At 36.3% G+C, this 17,295-nt stretch overlaps 2 long non-coding RNA genes across 2 annotated transcripts in view; both read left to right on the top strand.

Annotated features, from left to right (window-relative positions):
* The window catches only part of LOC116561484, a 216,216-nt gene that overhangs the window by 54,465 nt on the left and 144,456 nt on the right, over positions 1–17,295 (top strand). The gene's annotated exons all lie outside the window — the stretch shown is intronic.
* Positions 7,830–16,938, top strand: LOC116561482. The gene is made up of 3 exons (XR_004273450.1): positions 7,830–7,841; positions 10,972–10,976; positions 16,833–16,938. It is a non-coding gene; the product is annotated as an uncharacterized LOC116561482 (long non-coding RNA).

Consider the following 17,295-nt stretch of genomic DNA (forward strand, 5'->3'; position numbering starts at 1 on the left):
GTCCCGTAGGTGATTCTAATGTGTAGCTGATTTGAAAACTACTGATGCAGTTCAAACTTCAAACTTTTGGTATCTACCTTTTGCTGATATTTTTAAGGTTTGGATGTAGGAATATAAAGTGACACTTGATGCATGTTTCTTGGCTATTCTGGGCACAATTAAGGTTGAAGCGCAAACTTGAAAGTATTTGTCACAAATTACCACCCAAAGAGGAACCTCTCCATAAGTATTCTGTGCTCAGAAGAATTCTTTCTATAAATGGCTTGATTTTCTGATGTAAACAAACAGAAACAATTTGGAACTTTTTAATTTTTAAAAAAATTTTACTTTAAGTTCTGGAATACATGTGCAGAAAGTGCAGATTTGTTACAAAGGTAACAAAATGTGCCATGGTGATTTTCTGTACCTATCAACTTCATCATCTAGGTTTTAAGCCCTGCATGCATTTGTCCTAATGCTCTCCCTCCCCTTGCCCCAACCCCTGACAGGCCCCAGTGTGTGTTGTTCCCCTCCCTGTGTCCATGTGTTCTCATTGTTTAATTCCCACTTATGAATGAGAACATGAGGTGTTTGGTTTTCTGTTCCAGTCTTAGTTTGCTGAGAATGATGACTTCCAGGTTCATCCATGTCTCAGCAAAGGACATGAACTCACTCTTTTTTATGGCTTCATAGTATTCCATGGTGTATATGTGCCACATTTTCTTTATCAAGTCTATCATTGATGGGCATTTGGGTTGGTTCCAAGTCTTTGCTATTGTGAATAGTGCTGCAATAAACGTGTGTTCATGTGTCTTTATAGTAGAATGATTTTTAATCCTTGGGTATATACCCGGTAGTGGGATTTGGAACTTTTTTCTATGTGAATTGAAGTGGTCATATATAGACTCCATGGGGGTGGATTATACAGAATCTAATAATAATTGAAGAGGTCTGTGTTCTTGCACATGTATGAATTGCCATCTGTTGTGGTGTTATGTGCTGATATTGTGTTGTTAGACAAAAGCAACCCTCCATGGAGAGGACTGTTGATATATATTGAATACCTGCTTTGAGAGCATTTAGCACATATAAAAACTTTTCTGCAGTCAGTCACATGGATCATTTGAGGGTCCTGGTGATCTATTCTGTTCAGGATAGCAAGGCGATATTTAACAAATATATTTTAAAATATTTGTATTTGGATCCCCAAATCAGTTGTAAATATATATCATGAACTGAGCCGGCTTGACATCTATTTATGTAAACAAGATTTGAGTTGATCACAGCTAATTGAAGCCAATGGTATAGTGATCCCTCTAGTCTATCCCTCACCAAATAGGAATGAGTGGGAACTAGAAATAATGTCATATGAAGAACAGTAATAAAAATGGAATGACTCCGAAGGGCTTCATTGCCATATGAGAATTATTCTGCGTTTTCCCAGAAAGCCAAATAACATGAGTAAGAACCAGTTAGAGTGAAGCTAATTTTGACTCTTTGCAATAATTATAGCTAACATTTACTAATACTTGCTATGTGCCAACCCTGTGCTAAACATTCTAGGTAGTTTATTTCCTTAAATTTTTAACAATAACGCTATTTATCTAAATATAGTTTACGGATAAGTTAGGAGACTGAGGCTTTAAGAGGTACCTGGATTTTGGAGTCAGGACACTTGGGTTTAATTTCCAGCTCTCTCACCTCCTGGCCTCCTATACTTGAACAATTTGTACATTTTCAGGTTTCTGTACTTTAATTTATAAAATAGAGATACAAATTTTTACCGTCTCACAATTTGCCATTCATTAAATAGTTATCATTATTATTCAACATAGTTTGGCACAACCTATACTGTGTGGTTGGGGATGACCATCACACGCCTGATTGTTATGATTTGGTGAAGGCTGATTAAGGAAGAAGAAATCTGGCTTTTCATTAGGCTTTTGACTAAACTGAGTCATGTATGAGGTTTTACTAGGTTTTCATCATATCCATAAATGAATATGAAGGGTCATTTTTGGTTGGCAAAACTGATTAAAAAATCAGTTTAGTTACTTTGAAAGGTGTCCTTATTTTCATCAAGGAGAGGGTATACTTATTATCTGTAACTAAGGGGCTTGTGCTCTCAGAAAAGGAGCCCATTAGTCTACAGATTTCATACCTTAAAACTGCTCTTTGAGTCAGGAAGCTTGTTTATAAATGCACATTATTTTGGCCACATTAGAAAAAATGGAAATTTGATGTAGATTCTAAATCCCTGATGCCTTATTTAAAATCTTATGTGCATAAACAGGGGCCAGGACTCCTACTTTCTAGTTATAAATGAGGAGCTTCCTGATTATCTCAGTGGAAAGAGGTTGCTTAAAGGATAATTGTACAGTTTATACCACTGTATATCTTAGCTTTTAAAATGAGTTTTTAATAATAAGCTTAGATACATTAGATAACTTTTCTTGCACATTATATACCTATATAAAATAACCAAAAAATTGCTGACATTTCTGCCAAGGTTGATGGATTTCAGGTACCTGTATACATCATGTAATGATCAAATAAGGGTAATCAACATATCTATTACTTCAAACATTTATCATTTCTTTGTGGCGAGAACATTCAAAATCCTCTCTTCCAGGAATACAGGAACATACAAAGCATTATTGTTAACTATAGTCATTGTGCAATGGGACACCGGAACTTATTCTATCTAGCTATAGCTTTGTATCCATTGACTAGTTAGTCTCTCCCCATTTTCCCCTTCTTTCTACCTTTCCCAGTTTATGGTATCCACTGTTCTAGTCCTTGTGGCATCAATTTTTTTAGATCCTGTCTATGACTGAAATCCTGCAGTATTTGTCTGTGCCTAGCTTATTTCACTTAACATACTGTCTTCCAGGTTCATCCATGTTGCTGTAAATGACAGGATTTCATTCTTTTTTATGGCTGATTAGTATTCCATTGTGTATATATATGCTAAATTTTCTTTATTCATCTGTTGATGAACATTTATGCAGATTTTATATCTTAGCTATTGTGAATAGTGCTACAATAAACATGGGAGTGCAGATGTCTCTTCAACATACTGATATCATTTCCTTTAGATATATACCCAGTAGTGAGATTGATGGATCATATATTTCAATTTTTGACTTTTTGAGTAACCTCTATACCGTTTTCCATAATGGTTATAATAATTTATATTCTTGCTCACAGTGTGTAAGTGTTCCCTTTTCTCCACATGCTTGCCAACACTTGTTATCTTTTGTCTTTTTGATAATGGCCATTCTAACTAGAGTAAGATGATATCTCACTGTGGTTCTGATTTGCATTTCTGTAATGATTAGTGATGTTGAACATTTTTTTATATACCAGGTTGGGCATCTGTGTGTCATTTCATTTTAAAAATTGGATTTTTTTTTTTTTTTTTTTGCTGTTGAGTTTTTTGAGTTCCTTATGTATTTGGATATTAATCCGAGGGATATATTTCTTTTGAAGAAATTATTTTTCCATAGAATATTTCTGACTCTTAGGGAAAAAAATCAATTGAGAAGCTTTTAAATAAAAGAAAGCAATTTTATTGGGTTTTCCAAAAAGAGATAAAATACTCAACTCCCTTGCTTTAAAAAAACAGATATTAGCTAAACCTTTATTAACACAAATAAATATATAAATAATTACATTTAATATTCTGATGAAATAGGAAACAAGAAAATTGAGTAGGGGAGCAGAAATAACGAAATGGAGACAGCAGCAGAAGATAGAGAGAGGTGAAGAGGAGAACACCCTCAGATAAAGAGACTAGGGCACAGAAAGAGAAAAAGAGATAGAGACAAATAAATGAGGAAACATGTCAGGCTTGGAGGTGAATATGTGCATAACTTGGTAACTATTGAGCTCCATCATGAGTATGCATTTTTGTCTAGGGAACAATCATTATAGCTGGAATAATATAATTGTATTTCAGGGAGAGGAGATGCTAAATCCCTCCAGACCTGTAATTTAGGGCCTGAGTATCCAAGTTAGCACCATTGATGAATTTATAAGTCATTAAAAAGACAAAAAATAAACTCAGTCCTAAAGCCTAGCCCCTCTACCCAATGGATGGCCTCATTGGAGTTGGAAAGAGTGTTACCCGAACAGAGTCAGGGTTCCACTAGAATGAAGGAAGCAAGCAGTGGACACTGGTGGGCAATTCACAGTGTTCACTACGAATAACTGCAATGGGCAGAGTGCTGGGTCTGACACCAGAGGAAAAGAGAAACACAATTTCTTCTATAGGTTTGGAGAGAGAGACAAATACCTAAGCATGGTAAAACGTCATGAATGTTAAATAGAAGTGCAAATCATGACCAGACCTTTTCTGGGCGGGAGGTGGGGTTTGGAAGGGTGGGAAAGTTAGGTTTTTTGGTTGTCTTGCAGAATCCTCTTCCGTGGCTTATACTCTTTGCTGTTCAGTGACCCTTAGCTGGGAGCCCAGTGAGATGACCAGGGTAAGGGTATTTAACCTTTCTTGTCTTGGATGCTGCCTCCCTTAGAGGTCTGTCCCACACAGACATTCCTCTGTTCCCTAATGCTTTCTTCTCCTTTCTATTTTCTCTTTAACTTGTTCCCTGTAGGTGTCCTCGGTGCCCTTTTGTTGTCCTGATTCTATCTTGGGATGTTTCATGAATTGCACTTCCATTCTCTCATAGATGAATCTCATTTCGCATATTCTCTCCTTTAATTTTGTTGATTTCACTGCCTCACTTGTCTGATGGATGCCAGACTTTTACTTCCACTCTGTTCTATTGGCCTTGCTGAGGAATGAGGTGAGGAGGATCCCATAAATGGGTCAGTGTTGAGGGCAGGAGGGAAATCATAAGGGACTTTTACTTGGTTTGGCAGCTGGCTTCCTCCCAGAGCCTGATTATTGGCACCGCTTCGTCAGATATTTAATACTTTTTTCACATTTAAACAAAAAATTCATATTTTGGCATTAATTATTAATATTTTCATATTAATTAGAACATTTGAAACATTTCTTTCTAATATTCCTCAGGAATGACCTAGCTTTATGATATTAAAGCAGCATTTACCTGCCCTTCTTCTCTGGCTTATAATATGAAGTACCTGTCCATAGGCTCTGAATGAATGCATCACACCCAAATTACTTCTCTCCAATTCCTACACTTAATGCATGACCAGTGACAGATGGATAGGAATGGGAACTAAAAAGAATGACCTGCCGTGTGGCGATACAGGACTTTTCTAGGAAGGAGGAAGCAACTGGACTGGCCTTTAAAAAATGAGGTATGTAGTTAATAAAAAAGTATGAGGATGAGGAGTTCTGGAGATGAGGAAACAGCTGGATCTGAAAAATGGAGGCATAAAAGTGTATATTCTGTGCAGGAAAACTTACACTTGAAAACTGAAATGCGTTTTTACAAGTTGGTGATTGTCTCCTTAAATATTTTCTTCTTTGTCCTGGTATAAAATACTTCCTCATGAAAATATTTTTAACTAAATCTAGTAGGGCAGGGATCCCCCAATCTTATTTTTAATTCTCGACTTGATTCTGTAGTTAGGAGCAACAAATGAAATTGGGTTTAATTATATTGGTTCTTTTAGTTTAAAAATAAAGGTAAGTGATGACACCATGTAGTGAATCAGCACCTCAGAGTGGAGATAGGGGTTGCTGGGTGGGCGTACAAAGTAATTTTTGCTAGGGAGAATTATGGCTAATAAAGGATATTTGATTTTAGTTATGTCTTAATTCTTCATGTACCAAATTAAAGTTCCAGGCCAAGAAATTAATTTCATATCCTGGTGATTTCCCCAAAGTATCCATCATTATATGGTAATTCTCTTAAAGCCTGGTAATATAAAACTACAAGTCATCCTAATTCTACATATTAAAATCTGATTGTGTTTCTTTGCTGTCTTTTATTGCTTCTCATCCTTCTCTCTTGCCTATCTAATATTTTACTGCTAAATGAAAGGAAAGGAACTAATAGACACCTTGCCCTTACATTTCATGGAAAGATCAATTAAGATGCTTGTGGGAAATTTGCTACAACCCTTAGGTTTGGAGACAACTACAGATTTGTTCCTCTGTCCTGCCTTTTAATGATTATAGAATATTTGAAAGAAATGTATCTAAAAGAAAAGGGGACACTGCCTTAGCTCAGGATAGTTTCCTGGTTCCATGTTTTGTGCCTGCAGCATCTCGCTGGGGAAAGAGATGCCAAAAATGATGTGAAGCCTGTGGGTGTTTGTGGTCAATCAAAGAGCAGCCAGTATTGCCTTAATGTTCTTTGAAATCTTCAGAGGAACTTTTATCAAATTATGACAGGCAACATTTCTTATTCCCTTGACCTTCTTGAAAAAAATGTGTTTATATCCTACCTTTACATTAAAAGCCTAAGTCATCAAATATTATAGTTGGAAGAAATCTTAGACATCATTCAGACCAGATCATGTGACAAGCTTAGTGACTTGGAGGGAAATTCAGATTTTATTTTGCATAATGAATTTAGAAAAAAAAACTCAATAGAAGTCAGGAAATAGAATCATAGATATAAGAGTAAGTTGTTCTCAGTGTAAAGCACAGCTCTTCTCCAGAGAGGCTTCGATTTGGAAAGGCCAAAAAGAACAGTGAGAAGACCTAGAGCCAGAGGAAGTCTAAAATCATGGAAGCTTTTCAATTAAATTTTAGTTTTAATTTAGAACATAGCCTTAGGGGTGTCAGGTTAGGTATCTGATATCCTAATATGGATGGCTCCAAGGGATGACTGGGAGAAAATTGCAACCACAGTAAATGCCACAAAGGTAGAAATGAGTTTTCAGAAATATTTCTCTTTCCTATTAATCTGTTTCACTACTGAAATTCAAGAATACTCAATTTTTTATCTTTAGATAGCCATATTCATGTATGCCTTATTAATCATATTGGTTTATTCCCCCCCCCATTGACTGTAAAACAAATTTTAGGTTATGAAATTATTTTCATCGTGACTGGCGCATTGGGAAGGCAATATTCTCTCAGGGAAATTTTTTGAGCTCAACATTAAATGCAAAACAAAGCAAAAACTCTAAATATAAAATATTCTATTGCCCTTTGGAATCATGGACTACATTGAAATAAAATCATGTAAAACGTTGATGACCTCAAGTCTCCAAATGCAAATATGCTGCCAGAAATTTTATTCTCTTGGAACTAAATTTATTGAAGGAAATGCACCTCCAAGTGACCCTGCCTGGATTCAGTCTTAGTGACAGAACAGTATGAAGGGATGTTGCTGTGTAACAAATTGCTATAAACTTAGAAGCTGAAAACAACACTGATTTGTTATCTCACGGTTTTGTGGGTCAGAAGTGGGGATGGGCTCTTTTGCTTAGGGTCTCACATGACTGAGATCAATGTGTTCATGGGCTGAGCTCTGGGGAAGAATTTGCTTATAAGCTGATTCGGGTTGTTGGCAGGAACAACCTATTTCTATTTCTGTGCACAATGCCATTGGAATTTTGGTAGGGACTTCACTGAATCTGTGAACTGCTTTGGGTAGTATGGACAATTTAACAATATTAATTCTTTTAACCCCTGAACGTGGGATGTCTTTTCATTTATTTGTGTCTTCTTTAATTTCCATCATCAATGTCTTGGGGTTTTCAGAGCACAGATATTTTACCTTCTTAGTTAAAATGTATTCCTAGGAATCTTAATGCTTTGAATGCTATGAAAATTGGATTGTTTTCTTAATTTCTTTTTAGGTTGCTGTTAGTGTATAGAAATGCAACTGATATTTGTGTGTTGATTTTGTGTTTAATAACTACTGAATCCATTTATTAATTCTAACAGTATTTTGGTGGAGACTTTAGGGTTTTCTGTATATATGATGATGTCACTGCAAACAGAGACAATTTAACTTCTTCCTTTCTCATTTAGATGCCTTTTATCTTTCCTTGCCTAATTACTCTGGCTAGGAATTTCAGTATTATGTTGAATAAAAGTAATGAGAGTGGGTACCTTGTCTTGTTTCTGATCTTAGAGGAAAATTTTTAGCTTTTCACCATTGCATATGATGTTAACTTTGGGCTTATCCTATATAATTTATATTATGTTAAGATACATTTCTTCTATGTCTAATTTATTGATAGTTTTAAAATCATACGTAGATGTTGAATTTTATCAAGTGCTTATTCTGTATCTACTGAGATGATAGCATTTTTTAATCCTTCATTTTGTTAATGTATTATATTGCATTTATTGATTGTGTATATTGACCCATCCTTGCATCCCAGGAATAACTCCAACTTGGTCATGGTGTATAATCTTTTTACACAATCCTGTTGAATTCTATTTGCTAGTAATTCTTTTGAGGATTTTTGCATCTATGTTCATCAGCAATATTGTCCTGTAGTTTTATTTTCATGTAGTGCCCTTATCTGGCTTTAGTGTGAATGTGATGCTAACCTCATACAATGAATTTGGAAGTGTTCCTTTCTTATAATTTTTTGAAAGAGTTTGAGAAAGATTAGTCTTAGTTCTTTAAATCCTTGGTAAAATTCATCTGTGAAGCCATCTGGTACTGTACTTTTCTTTGTTGGGAGGTTTTTGGTTACTGATTCAATCGTCTTACTCATTGGTCTGTTCAGATTTTCTATTTTTTCATAATTCAGTCTTGATAGGTTGTATGTGTCTAGAAATTTGCCCATTTTTTCCAGGTGATCCAATTTGTTGGCATATAATTGTTCATAGCAGTGTCTTATAATCTTTTATATTTCTGTGGTATTAGTTGTAATATCTCCTGTCTCCTTTGTAATTTTATTTATTTGAGTCTTTTTTCTTCTTGGTTAGTGTAGCTAAAAATTTGGCAATTTTGTTTTTATATAAAAAAAAAACCCGGGCCCTTTGTTTGGTTGATCTTTTACATTGTCTTTCTAGTCTCTATCATTTCTGTTCTAATCTTTATTATTTCCTCTCCTTTGCCAACTTTGTGCCTTTTTTTCTAGTTCTTCAAGGTGTAAAAGTTGTTTATTTGAAATATTCTTCTTTTCTTAATGTATACATTTATCACCCTAAACTTCCCTCTTTGACTTGCTTTTGCTGTACAACATAAGTTTGAGTATGTTGTGTTTTCATTTTTGTTTGTCTCAAAATAGTTTTTGATTTCTTCTTTGACCCACTGATTTTCAGTAGTGTATTAATATATTAGTCCATTCTCACACTGCTATAAATAATTGCTCAAGACTACAGTAATTTATAAAGAAAAGAGTTTTAATTGACTGACAGTTCTGCATGGCTGGGGAGGCGTCAGGAATCTGATAATCATGGTGGAAGGGGAAGCAAACACGTCGTTCTTCACATGATGACAGGAAGGAGAAGTGCTGAGCAAAACAGGGAAAACCCCCTTATAAAACCATCAGATCTTGTGAGAACTCACTATCATGAGAAAAGCGTGAGTGTAACTGACCCAATCATTCAATTATCACCCACAGCATGTAGGGATTATGAGGAAGGTGATATTTGAGTGGGGACACAGCCAAACCATGTCAGTTGATTTACACCTATTTGTAAATTTTTCAAAATTCCTTCTGTTACTAATTTCTAGTTTCATACCATTATGGTTGGAAAAGATACTTGATATGATTATAGCCTTCTTAAGTTTGTTAAGACTTGTTTTGTGGCCCAACATATGATCTATCCTGGAGAGCATTCTGTGTGCAGTTAAGAGAAATGTGTACTCTGCTGCTGTTTGGTGGAATGTTCTCCATTTGATCTGTAGTGCTATTGAAGTCTGCTATTTCCTTAAAGATATTCTGTCTGGTTGATTTATTTATTGTTGAAAGTTGAGTGCCGAAGTCTTCTACTAATATTGTGTTGCTTCTGTTTCTCTCTTCAGTTCTGTTAATATTTGTTATTTGTATTTATTTGCTCTAATGTTGGGTGTAAATATATTTGCAGTTGGCATATCCCCTTGATGAATTGGCCCCTATGTCATTATATATTGACCTCTTTGTCATGACAGATTTTGACTGAAAGTCTATTTTGTTTGACATAAGTATAGCCATACCTGCTTTCTTTAGGTTTCCATTTCCATGGAATACCCCTTCCCATTCTTTTATTTTTAGCCTGTTTGTGTCCTTAAGGCTAAAGTGACCCTATACTGTAAGCAGTATATAGTTGAATTTTTTTAAAGTTTTTTCAACCACTGTGGATTTTTTGATTAGAGATTTTAATACATTTACATTTAAAGTAATTATTGATAGGTAAGGTCTTATTCTTTCCATTTTTTAATTGTTTTCTATTTATTAAATCTTTTATTCATTTTCATATCTTTTAATATATTTCCTTGTGACTTGTTGATTTTTTGTAGTGATATGCTTGGATTCCTTTCTGTTTATCTTTTGTGTGTCTACTAGTGGCTCTTTCTCTCTCTTCCCTCCCTCCCTCTTCTATCTCTCCTTCCTTCCTTTCTGCCTTCTCTCCCTCCCTCCCTCCCTCCCTTTCTTGCCTGCCTGCCTGCCTGCCTGCCTGCCTGCCTGCCTTCTTTCTTTCTTTCTTTCTTTCTTTCTTTCTTTCTTTCTTTCTTTCTTTCTTTCTTTCTTTCCTTCCTTTCTTTCTTTCTTTCTTTCTTTCTTTCTTTCTTTCTTTCTTTCTTTCTTTCTTTCTTTCTTCTTCCTTTCTTTCTTTCCTTTCTTTCCTTTCCTTTTCTTTCCTTTTCTTTCTCTCTCTTTCTACCTTTCTCTTTTTCTCTCTCTTTTTTCTTTCTTTTTCTTTTCTTCCCTCTCTCCCTCCCTCCCTTCCTCCATCCTTCCCTTTTTCCTTCCTTCTTTCCCTTTCTTTTTTCCTTTTTTTCTTGCTTTCTTGCTTTCTCTGTTTATCCCTCCCTTCCTTCCTTCCTTCCTTCCTTCCTTCCTTCCTTCCTTCCTTCCTTCCTTCCTTCCTTCCTTCCTTCCTTCCTTCCTTCCTTCCTTTCTTTTCCTTCTTTCCCTTCTTCCTTCCTTTCTTTTGAGACAGGGTCTCACTCTGTTACCCAGGCTGGAGTACAGTGGTGCAATCTTGGCTCACTGCAACCTCTGCCTCCCATGTTCAAGCATTTCTCCAGCCTCAGCCTCCCAAGTTGCTGGGACTACAGGTATGCATTATTACACCTGGATAATTTTTGTAATTTTAGTACAGATGGGGTTTCACCATGTTTCCCAGGCTGGTCTTGAACTTCTACGCTCAAGCTATCTGCTTGCCTTGGCCTACCAAAGTACTGGGATTACAAGTAGAGTCACTGCCCCTAGCCATGGCTTTTTCTTTATGGTTACCATGAAGTTTACATAAAACATATTATGTTATAACATTGTATTTTAAGCTGATAAGAATGTAACTACAATTTGCATTAAAAGACTCAACACTCTTACTTTTCCCTCCACATTTTATGCTATTGATAGCACACTTTAAATATTTTTATATTGAATATCCATTAACAAATTATTGTAGCTATAGTTATTTTTAATACTTTTGTCCTGTAACTTTTAATCTAGACTTACAAACTGATATACACACTAGCATTAGAGTTTTCTGGTTTGACTATGTATTTACCTTTATCAGTGAGTTTTATCTTTTTATGTGTTTATTCTTTTTATGTTATTATGATGTTTAGAACTAAGTGTCAACTTGATTGGATTGAAGGATACAACATATTTATCCTGGATGTGTCTGTGTGGGTGTTGCCAAAAAAGATTAATGTTTGAGTCAGTGCACTGGGGAAGGCAGATTCACCCTTAATCTGGTGGGCACAATCTAATCAGCTACCAACAAATATAAAGCAGACAAAAAAAAAAAAAGTGAAAAGGAGAGATGGGCCTAGCCTCCCAGCCTATATCTTTCTCCCATGCTGGATGCTTCCTGGCCTTGAACACTGGACTCCAAGTTCTTCAGTTTCGGGACTTGGTCTGACTCTCCTTGCTCCACAACTTGCAGACAGCCTATTGTGGGACCTTGTGATCATGTAAGTTAATATTTAATAAACTCCCCTTTATATACAATAGGGTATATATATATATCCCCTTTATATATATAGGATATATATGTGTATGTGTGTGTGTATATATCTCCTATTAGTTCTGTTCCTTTAAGAGAATCCTAATACAGTTACTTAGCATCTTTCCATTTATGTGAAAACATCCCTTTAGCATTTCTTGTAAGGCATATCTAGTGGTGATAAACTCCCTTAGCTTTTGTTTGTTTGGGAATGTCTTTATCTCTCCATTTCTGATGAACAGCTTTGCTGGTAGTAATCTTGGTTGGATTTTTATTCTCTTTCAGAACTTTGAATATACCATCTCACTCACTCCTGGCCTACAGTTTTTTGCTGAGAAGTCTCCTGATATCCTTATGATGATTCTCTTGTATATGATGAGTGCCTTTTTTCTTATTGCCTTCAAGAGTATCTCTTTGTCTTTGACTTTTGACAATCTAATTTTATGTTTTGGCGTATTTTGCTTTGGATTGATCTTACTTGAGATCTTTTGAGTTTCATTAATGAGAATGTTCATATCTCTCCTGAGATTTGGGAAGTTCTAAACAATTATTTCTTTAAATGAACTTTCTGCTCCATTGTCGGTCTCTCTTCTTCTTTTGAAATTCCTATAAATAGTATATTTGTTTGTTTAATGATGTCACATTTGTTCCTAATGATTTTTTACTAATTTTATTCTTTTTTTCTTTTTGTTTCTCTAATCAACTAATTTTTAATGCCCCGACTCACACTGTTCTTTCTTCTGCATGATTGAGTTTGCTCTTGAAGTTCTTTATTATATTTTTTAGTTCTCTTATTGTATCACTAGGATTTCTGTTTGGTTCTTATTTATGGTTTCTATTTCTTTATTAAAATTTTTATTTTGTTCATATATTGTTTTCCTAGTATTGTTTAATTATCTATGTTCTCTTGCATTTCATTGAGCTACTTTAAGATGATTATTTTAAATTGCTTGTAAGGCAATTTATATATGTCAATTTCTTTGGGGATGGAGCTTTATTTGTTTCCTTTGGTGGTGTATGTTTGCCTGATTCTTTGTCATTCATGAAGCCTTGTGCTGGTGTCTGTGTATCTGAAGTAGCAAACATCTTTTTCAGTCTTTTGGCAGGTAAAGATCTTCTGTCAAACAACTAGTCTGTTGGGATTATCTCTGGGATCACAGTTGAGTGGAGTTGGAGCTGAGTCACACGGCTACTGCTCATTCTGCACTGGGTCCATGTTTGACAGGCCTGTTACCAGGGGCTCCAGTAGGTGTGGGTCCTGTCTGGTCCTTGGGCAGACTGAGCTGCCTCCAGGTTCTTGGTCAGTAGGTCTGGTGCTGAGACCAGGCTCTGTTTCATGGTCCACAGTTGGTTTTGCTGACAGTGAACCTGTTACTAGGCATGTAGAAAGGTATGCTTTCCTCTGAGTCTAGGGGAGTTTCTACTGGGTCACTAGGTAGGTACTTGAAGAGACAGTGCTGGCTCTGGATCAAGGCTGAGAGGGGTCAACTAAGTTACACGGCTGCTTTAGAATCCAGAGCCAATTCTGAGAGCTTCAGTCCTGCCTCCAGAGGCAGCGATGAGTGTGCCTCTAGGGGTTTCTTGGGCAAGCAGGATTGCCACTGGACCAAAGCCCAATGAGGCTAAAGCCAAGTTACAGGGCTGTTTAAGGATCTGATGTGGGACTGAGGTTGGCAATCTTGTTTATTGGAACACAGATGAGTGTGAGTTCAAGTGGGTTCCTGAGTGGGCATGAATGCTCTCAGACTACAGCTGAGAGGGTCTGGAGCCAAGTTACAGATCCGTTTCAGGATCTACTGTGGGAACAAGGTTGGCAAGCCTGTGTCCTGGGGCATGACTGCGTATGACTTCTGGCGGGTCCCTTGCTGAGTAGACCTGCTTTTAGGCTGTAGCTGAGAGGGACTGGAGATGAGTTATAGGGCTCTTTCAGGGTCTGCATGGGACTGAGGTTGGCAAGTCACAGAAGAGTCTGACGACCAATGGGTCCCAAGGAGGGCACAACTGCTTACAGACCACAGCTAAGAGGAGCTGGAGCCAAGTTACAAGGCAGTTTCATGATCTGCTTCTGAGATTATGGGTCTACCATCTGAGACTCATGTGTATATGATCCCTCTCAGATCCCTTGGCAGATGGTTCTAGTGGCAGGACCAAGACAAGTGAGGTTATATCTGATACATAAGGAGATGAGGCTGTTTTTTCACATCTGTAGCCTGTATTGTGGTGAGTGACACTGCCATCTGAGTGCAAACCTGTTCTCAAGGCAGCCTTCTTACGTCTTGGGCTCCACCAGGGTTCTCAGTCTCCTGCCAGGGCTTTCACAGTGACACTTTTATCTACATATGGCTGAAAATTCTTGTTACTGTAGGAGGGTAGGGGATACAAGCAGGGGACCTGCTATTCCATCATCTTTCTGACATTCCTATTAATCTGTTTAATATATGCACTTCTTGATGTAGAGTAATACTAACTTTCATAAAATTGAAAAAACCTGCTGTATTTTAAAGATTTATATACCTAAATTATTTCTATAATAGTAACTTTTTGTGTAATGTGTTTAAGTAGATGTATACAACTGCTTTGTTGATCACTTATATGGACAGAGGGAGGAAATTCCCAAGTGAAGATTTAAACTTTCTTCTTTCTTTAAGTTTTAAATTATGTTTTTCTTTAGATGTTATGGTTAAAAATTTAATCAGTCTTTGATCTCTCCTTGGATGAAACAGATTCATCCAGTAATAGCACAGTGAAGTATGTGGTTTAGTATAATCTCTGCTTGTACTGCAAACAGAAGAGAAATAAAGGATCTCTAGACACAAAATTAATTGCTCTGTATCAGGTTGCATTGTCATTTAAAGTGAATTTATCTTTGCATTATGACTGTATCTTCCATTATTTGAAAACTTGAGGCATGTTCATTTTTAGTATTGGGAGTTTCTATTGTCAAGCTGACTGCCATTATTTGTTATTTGTTGAATCTTAACCTCAAACAAAGGCATTGGCAAGATCTTTTTGGGGAAAAAGACTGATTCCTTGTAATAGAGATAGGCTTTTATTTTCATTTTCAAAACACCTCTATGCTCCACATTTAATTTTGAAAATGCTATAAAGATATGGCTCATGTTACTGATTATTTCACTAAATTGTTAAATGTTAATGTTCCAAATTTGGCAGTGTAAACATTGTGAATCCTAAAACTGATTCAGAAAATTTCATAGAATCACAATTTTAATTGGGCTACCTGATCTTATTAATTCCATTTCACCTCATCTCCTTAATCTACCTAAGTATATTCCCAATCCTTGATATAGATTTCCAATTAAAAAGAGGGAGAATGTTTTGTGTCTTTTATATTTATTCCCTAATTGCTTTTAGGTTCTCCAAAGGTTCTGTTTTGTCCAGGTGGTTGTTTTGAAGCATACTGTGCTTTCAGAATCTCTTGAAATATTTACGGATGATGAATCTGCAGCCAAAACACTCAATAAACAGCACCTGCAGAACTTAGACTTTGTCTAAATTTGGAAGTCAGAACTGAGGACTGGTGATTTTGATAGTTCTAGGGAATATGACTTTTGGAAGAGGATTTCAGAAATTTGAAGTAAAAGCTTAAATCATATTTACAAGGTAACTGCTAGAGTTCTTCTTATATAATGTATTTTGTCATTTTATTATGGTTACTTCTTTTGAAATTTAACACGTTAGGTTGCAAATCTTTTTGGTAACTAAGAGATTTAGTAAATGTTATAAATTTGCAAAACTGTAGCTTGAAGTTAACTTGGGGCTGAAAGTAAGGATCTCCTGTACTCATTACCTGGCAGGCTTGGGCCTTGCCTATGCTACTCTCACCCTCCTTCCAGGTGTGATGATAAGTGTTTAACAATTGCCTCACCAAAAATAGGTGAATAAATTTTTAAAAAGCCTGATTTGTAGCATTTGCTGATTTTCATGTAAATACGTCCTCTGGCTGATATCAAGTTATCAAAGATTTAACTGCTGGCTTTCACAATTTCTGAAAATTTAGTAATTGGCTCTCATGAGCTCACACAAACCTGGTACAGCATACTACTACCCGAATCTATATTATCACCTGTCTCAGGAATCCACAATTCCAAGAATATTCATCTTTATTTGTGTATAACTTGGTATTTTTCCCATGTTGTTACTATATTAGATTCACGAAAATGCTGAAACTTTAAGAAAGTTCTCACTCTTCTAATTTGTATGCAATAGAAACTGCCAATAGCAACTTCCCATAAATACCTTAGAATGGCTCCTTTGCGTTGAAAGCAAGAAATTCTATTTATAGGGAGAGCATGATTTCTTATCTATTCCTCTCTCCCCTGAAAGAAAGAAATGAACATGTATATGTGTGAGAGAGGAAAAGAAAATGGAATTTTAATATAAAGATAAAATTTAGTCTGATGCTGTTCATTTGTCTTTGTAGCCTTATATGAACTTCTAAAGTATAGGCACTTCGTATCCTGGTAAAGAGTGGCTTCTCAAAAAGGTTTCCTGGAGGAATGAGAAAGCTGCTTGCCTAACCTGAAGACAGAGAGTCACTTAAACTCTTCTAGAAGTTGCAAGAGCTCTCTGAGGATGCTTTACCTAGAGGTCTTAAGATAGTGATGCAGAATAAGAGAAAAAAATGATGAGAAAATGGCCTTATAAGCTCTCTTTCATTCTGCCATCTCCCACCACTCTTGTAATGAAGTAGACTTCTAATAGATTTGGGGCTGCAGTCTTCTGCTGTGAATAATCAGGCTGCAATCAGCAAAGAAGCTGGGGGATGAGAAGTATGGAGCCTTTTTGGTCAATACTAGTTATATTAATCAGAGCTTTCTAGAAGGACAGAGCTAATAGGATAGATATAAATCTAAAGGGGAGTTTATTAAGGAGTATTAACTCACATGATCACAAGGTCCCACAATTGGCTGTCTGCAAGCTGAGGAACAAGGAAGCCAGTCTGAGTCCCAAAGCTGAAGAATTTGGAATTTGATGTTCGAGGGCAGGAAGCATCCAGCAAGGGAGAAAAATGTAGGCTGGGAGGCTAAGCCAGTCTAATCTTTAAACGTTTTTCTGCCTGTGTTATAATCTGGCCATGCTGGTGGTTGATTAAATGATGCTCACCCAGATTAAGGGTTGGTCTGTCTCTCCAAGCCCACTGATTCAAATGTCAATCTCCCTTGGCAGCACCCTCACAGACACACCCAGGATCAATGCCTTGCATCCTTCAATCCAATCAAGTTGATACTCAATATTAACCATCATACTGGTTATGTTAATTGAGGGAAAGAATGAAGACTACCCAA

This window comes from Sapajus apella, unplaced genomic scaffold, assembly GCF_009761245.1.
Source record: "Sapajus apella isolate SASKATOON/1434 unplaced genomic scaffold, GSC_monkey_1.0 scaffold29, whole genome shotgun sequence".
In the NCBI taxonomy this organism is placed as follows: Eukaryota; Metazoa; Chordata; class Mammalia; order Primates; family Cebidae; genus Sapajus; species Sapajus apella.